A 6,000-nucleotide genomic window follows, 5' to 3' on the forward strand; every position below is an offset into this window, starting at 1 on the left:
TCAAAATCACGGTATGAAATACTGAAAATCAGACCTCGGCACTGTTTTGCTTACCTTGTACCCTAGAGCTGGTGCAATAAAATATATTTTCTACGGAAAGAAATACTTCAACACTTAATGGGTATTTATTCCAGTTCAGATGCCAAAGAAAAAAATGTGTGTTTGTTATATGAAAAAGAATGAACTATGGAATTACAAAACATCATCTTGTAACTATTTAGGCTCAATTGTAATTCCCAAGCCAAACTGAACCCTCAGCTTTGCTGTGAAGCTGCCTGAAAAGCTCCACAGGTAATGCTTTGATTTGATTCAAGCAGTCAGTCATGTGTTTCAGGTTTCAGAATGATTTCACCACCGTAACATTTTGTTTTAGTGACTGCTGGGGGTGCTATGCTGCCCAGCCATACGCATGGGTGCCCATGTCCCTGTCTGAGGTGTCTGCTTGCAGCAGGAGATTTGGCAGAGGGAAACATGCCTGAAGGATGCAGAGGTGGTTAAGGGGAGACTGCAGGTACCACAAGCTCTCAGCAGCTGACCTCTGAACAACGAGCAATATCTTTGCCTATCTAATGGCAGGGGAAATTTCTTCATCCCTAAACACAGCAGTCAGTATCCTGATGAAGGAAAGACAGTACACCAACCTGGGAATATGAGAGGACTCTGTACCAACAGGGAGTAGTAAGTGAGGAAGGTGAGCACCCGATATCCTGTCTCCAGCTGCCACCAGATGTTGATGCTCTGGAGGAAAGTACACAATAATTAATCATTATCCCAGAAGTCAAATTAAAAGAAAAATTGGTCCTCCTAACAAAAGAGAAAACCAGCCAAGTTCTGTAGCATGACACTTTATTGTAATCTTATCCAAGGTGGGAACACGTGCTACAATACACAGAAAGCACTGAAAATAATCTTGTTTCCTCAATCTAGGCAAGAATGCAGGTGGACAGAGCACAGTCCCCCCCTTCTGCATGCACTGGAAACATCCTCCACTGAACCAAGCCAAAGCACATCATTGAGAAGGAAACCCCATCTCACTTTATATACTCCCAGCAACAGCAAATCCATTAGAATGCTTTATTGCCCTTGTTGCCATTTATTATTTCAAGGTAAAACATACCTAACTGCATCTCCTAGACACTGGATGTCTTGGTAGGGTCAAGCAAGTATCATGTATCTTCCTTACGCATACCTAGGATATAGATGGACATGATTTCTCCTCTCAGTCTCTTCTGAGGGGAATAAACTCTGCACACCCTGTATTGTAAAACTTAGTTTCCAAACCTTGGATCACTTTTGTCACTGTACTTGTACTAATAGTTCACATCCTTCCTCACATGTCAGCAGTAAAACCACACACAGAATTCCCATGATCTTACTAATGCCACGTACGTTCCTATTTCTGTGCAATATTTATATTGCTATACAGCCAAAGACCACACTTTGGTCACAGCATTACCATGAAAAGTTGTGCTGAGATGATTCCCTGCACAAATTCTTAAGCCTTTTTTCTGATTACCAGTTTGAAGACAGCCCCCTATCCTGCTGGTGTAACTGCATTCCTCGTTCCTTTGTATGTTGCTGCATGGAAAATGCCTTCTGCTGGATGCTGACCATTAAAAAAAAAAATATTTGGAATACATGCACAAACCTGCATGTAATCTATGGGTAACTATGAGATATCATCACAAAAACTGTGAACATAACAGTATTAAACAGCCTTACACCAAGATCCAGCCCCCAGGGGACCCCACAAGAAACAGCTGCACTCTCATAGAAGAAAGGCATGCCTAAGCTCCTCACTAAACTATGAAAGATTTATGAAGCAACTTTGCCAATGTTTGTGGTATTTATTCCACAGTGACTCCATGGCACAATTGTTTTAAACTCACACTTCGCTGCAGAGTTAATAGACATATCAGGGACACAATATAGGGTGAGCCTGCTACAATACACTTGATGAATAGCTTAGGAATTTGGGAGATGTGGTTTTTACAGTTCAAAAGGCTGGGAAGCAATTTGCCCTAGTTCTACTGTAAATTGGTCTTTAACAATTTTTAAGTCATTTTGAAAGATTCAGAACAAGTAAGCCCTGGCTTGTCATTTATTTCAGAGACTTCATTTTAAAGTTTTAATTTTTTTCAGCCAGGAAAACGAACAGTGAATAATGTGAGTATGGAAAAGCATTCACACAATCAACCAAAGAGGTTTAGGTTCAATTCTCTATTAAAAAAAAAGAAAACTCAGAATGAACTGGCTGACAGTCAATCTAGTATTATAATTCAGTACCGTATTTCCATGTACATAAACATATACACAATATTGATGAACCTTGTAGCACCACATTTAGACAGTCGCTGAACACTTGCAGTGTGAGATTCTCCTTCCAGCTGCTTGTAACTTGGCCAGACTTTGGCTGTTTGGGTTGAAATTTTCCAAGTTGAATGTCTGCTCAGGATAAATTTTGTTCCATGTCTTGTAGAGGTTACCTCCAAGTGAGGGGTGCAAAAAGAGGCAGACTGCAATTAGAACAACTCAAGTCACAATACTTCAGCTGCTCCCAGAACAAGACCAGGGAAAATGCTGTCTTTCAGTGTCAACAGAAATCTCTGGCAAACTTTGAAGGCTATAGCATCCTTTCAGCTCTCGGGGACAGACTTGAAATTTGACATCTGGACTGGAACTGCTATACTGGAGGTGTCCCTTTTGCTGCCCCAACAAAAAATCCACCTGCATTTGGTCAAATATCCAAATTGCACTTCGTGCATTTTCAGTGGGTATTTCCTAGGCCACATCCACCTTCTTCACAACTCTTCATGCTGATCAGATGACACAGGCCATCCCCACAGCAATAAACAACTTCTCCTCCAGCACCTGTGCAGGACAGGGCTGCAGCTCAAGAACAGTACTGTAACAACTGTACCCCAAGTCAGAGAACAGCAGGAGGCTCCAGGCTCCCACGTAAAGCTATAGCCACAACAGTACCAGGTACCTGGGACAAGAGCAGGAGTCCTGCTTCTCCCTGCCCTGTCCCTGCCCCATCCTATGAGTCTTCGCAGCAACACAGGCCACAACAACGACCTAACATAACCATTGGTATCTTCAACAGAGAGCTCAACAGCAGAATCCCAGGTAATACATGAAAAACACAGCCGATGAAGGACGGTGACATGAGTATGCTACCCTAGGCTGCCTATCTGCTTTTCACCTCTTTTCCTAAAAGAAAGAAAACCTTGGAAATCACACACACACGCAAAATGTATTAAAAATTCAATTAACATGGCAGAATTCAGGAAATATTAGACCTAAGTGGCCTAAGGCAATTAAAACCATCTCCTAGTGCTTATATGCATGGAGGTCAACCTCTAATTGCGACTGAGCTGGTCACATTTCTTTTCCCCATAGAAGCTTTGCCATAATTACCACACAAATCCCTCTTTTTGCCCTTGTTCTCTAGAGCATCACTACATACATTCAAACCACAAAGGGAATTACTCCTTTTGTCTCAGGTTCTTTTGCGGTTCTCATCCCTACAGTAATCCTTAAAGTAAAGGATACTGTTATCTACACTGTTTTAAGGATGGGAAAACTAAGATATGAAAAGATCCAAGCAAAATGCTCCGGGCACTGAGTGAGCAGTGCTGACACTCAAGACTTGTATTTCTAACATGCTTAGACCTACAAAACATCTTCTGCACACTGAGAGCTAACAGTCATTGGACTTTTGATCCAGACAAACAAGCTCCGTGTAACTGCAAAGCAGATCCCAGGGACCCAGGCCAGGCACCCAGAAAACCCAGCAGCCCATGTGCAAAAACCTTTATATGTATGTGAAAATGCTATGACGAAGGCTGGGGTTGCAAAATCCAATTCTCCAGCCGTCTCAGATGTGAAACTGCCTCTTCCTCTGCATATATTCATCTGCCTTATTCATGTTACCTCTTCTTACTGCTGCCCAGCTGGAGAGCTGCAACACGTTGGCAGAACCCCTGGCTCATCACCCCAGCTGGCCAGGATGTATGGTGGCAGATCATAAAATCGTAGGATGGTTTGGGTTGAAAGGGACCTTAAAGCTCATCCAGTTCCAACCCCTTGCCACAGGCAGGGACATCTTCCACTAGACCAGGCTGCTCCAAGCCATGTCCAACCTGGCCTTGAGCACTGCCAGCGATGGGGCAGCCACAGCTTCTCTGGGCACCCTGTGCCAGTGCCTCACCACCCTCACAGGGAAGAGTTTTTTCCTAATATCTAAATCTACCCTCCATCAGTTTAAAACCATGTCATGACAGAAACCATGACTGCACACAGGCCCAGGGACAAACCAGATGAGCTGGGCATTTTTACAACTCCCAAGCACTTTGCTTCTCAAACTTGCCAACAGGGTAGGGCTGGGCAACGCGAAGAGGTAGTAAATGTATAGAATACGGAGCGTATAGGATCTGCTGCATCCACTGGGTGGCAGGCATGTTTCACGGGATCCAGAGACGGGTGTACGCAGAGAGATACCAACCAAACCTCTTCAATACCCGGCTTGTTCCCCGTCTCAGAAGCAGCAACTGAGCAGGCACGGTAAAAAAACAAACCCCCACAGAGCAAAGTTAACATATTCCACCTTCATTTTTAAGACCACCTTCTTGCCCACAGCAGCACCGAGGCGTTCAGACTGTCCTGGCACTACATGGTCAGAGCTGTGTGGACATGTGGTGACCCATGTCACTTCTGTGGGTTGGTGCCTTAGGCAGGGACCTTGTAAGAGTCTTCAGAAAGTCTCTGCTGCACTAAATAATGCATAAAGAGCAATGCCTACAGAGACCAAGCCTTTAAACCCTTCACCAGATTAACAAACTCAGTAGGGGGATGACTTGTTTTTGGACTGAGCTGTAAATGTGTCCACATGCTAGGTTTTAAAGTTCATGGAAACATAAAAAGCCAATATTTTCCTTGTATTTCCACCCAGCACCTAAACAGAATCATGTCAAGATTCACCTAGGAGATGTTCCTGGAGAAGAGGCCGACGACCAAATTTCAACCCGGCACATGTTTTTATAACCGAGTTATAAACTACATGAAAACTGCACTTACAATGGAACCGCTGACAAACGTGTAACTGCTGCAGTTAGCTACGACAGGCTGACCACAAGCCCTCCTTCAGGACGGAGCGACGTTACCTCCCCCCGCTCCTCTTCCAGGCTGCTCCGCAGGCAGCCGGGGCCGGGGTGTGTGGCACGCACGGGTACCTCTGCTCGGACGGAGCTCTCGCTGCACCCATTTCCCACACGCCGAAGGAGCCACCCCCTGGTTTTGCCATAAACACCCAGAGGGCCTCTCACGTCCATGACTCACTGCCTAAGCTTCTCCTCCACCCCTGTGCGTGACTATAGCAGAAAGGTTGCCAGCTGCGATCGGTGAATTAACATCACTTTGTTCGCGGCCCCGTCGGGAGATCAGTCACGCGGGGCTGGAACTGGGGGGATACGAACTCGGCAGGAGTTCCACCCGGGGGGGAGCAGCTGAGGCGGGGCGTCTCCGCCGCCACCAGTCCCGTACACCCAGAGCCACAGGAGCGACCGACACCCCTGGGCGGTAACACGGCCCGTCGGAGCCGACGTGTCGAGGGCGACCGCGTCCCGTCCTAGTCCCCCCTCACCCGCCCCAGGGCGGTGCCGGCGCTTGGCCCCGACCTCCTCCTGCTCTTCCCCCCCCCACCCCCCCCCCCATCGCCGCCTCAGGCGCGCCCCCGCCGCGGCCTCCAACCGTCCCGCGCGCGCCCCCGCCGCCCCTCGACGGCGGGCAGGGCGGCGGCAGGCGGGCTGGGGGGCGGCGGAGCGCCCCTCCCGCCACAAGCGCGGCCCCAACTCCTCACGAAGTTGGCAGCGCGGTGCACCCCGATCCCTCCGCACCCCGCTTCTGCCACCCGCAGCCGCGGCGGGGCAGGCACAGCCCGGCACGGGGCGCTGCCAGCGGCGAGGCTCGAAGCCCCGGCCCGCGGCAGCGCGCTCCCCG

General features: G+C 47.9%; 1 protein-coding gene across 1 annotated transcript in view; it reads right to left on the reverse strand.

Annotated features, from left to right (window-relative positions):
• ELF1 (E74 like ETS transcription factor 1) overlaps positions 1 to 738 on the reverse strand; it is an 82,760-nt gene extending 82,022 nt beyond the window's left edge. The window contains exon 1 of the mRNA XM_065678166.1: positions 642 to 738. The gene's annotated coding sequence lies outside the window, so the exon portion shown is untranslated. The remainder of the gene's footprint in view (positions 1 to 641) is intronic.
• Between the last annotated feature and the right edge of the window lie 5,262 nt (positions 739 to 6,000).

Source organism: Lathamus discolor, chromosome 4 (genome assembly GCF_037157495.1).
Source record: "Lathamus discolor isolate bLatDis1 chromosome 4, bLatDis1.hap1, whole genome shotgun sequence".
Taxonomy (NCBI): Eukaryota; Metazoa; Chordata; class Aves; order Psittaciformes; family Psittacidae; genus Lathamus; species Lathamus discolor.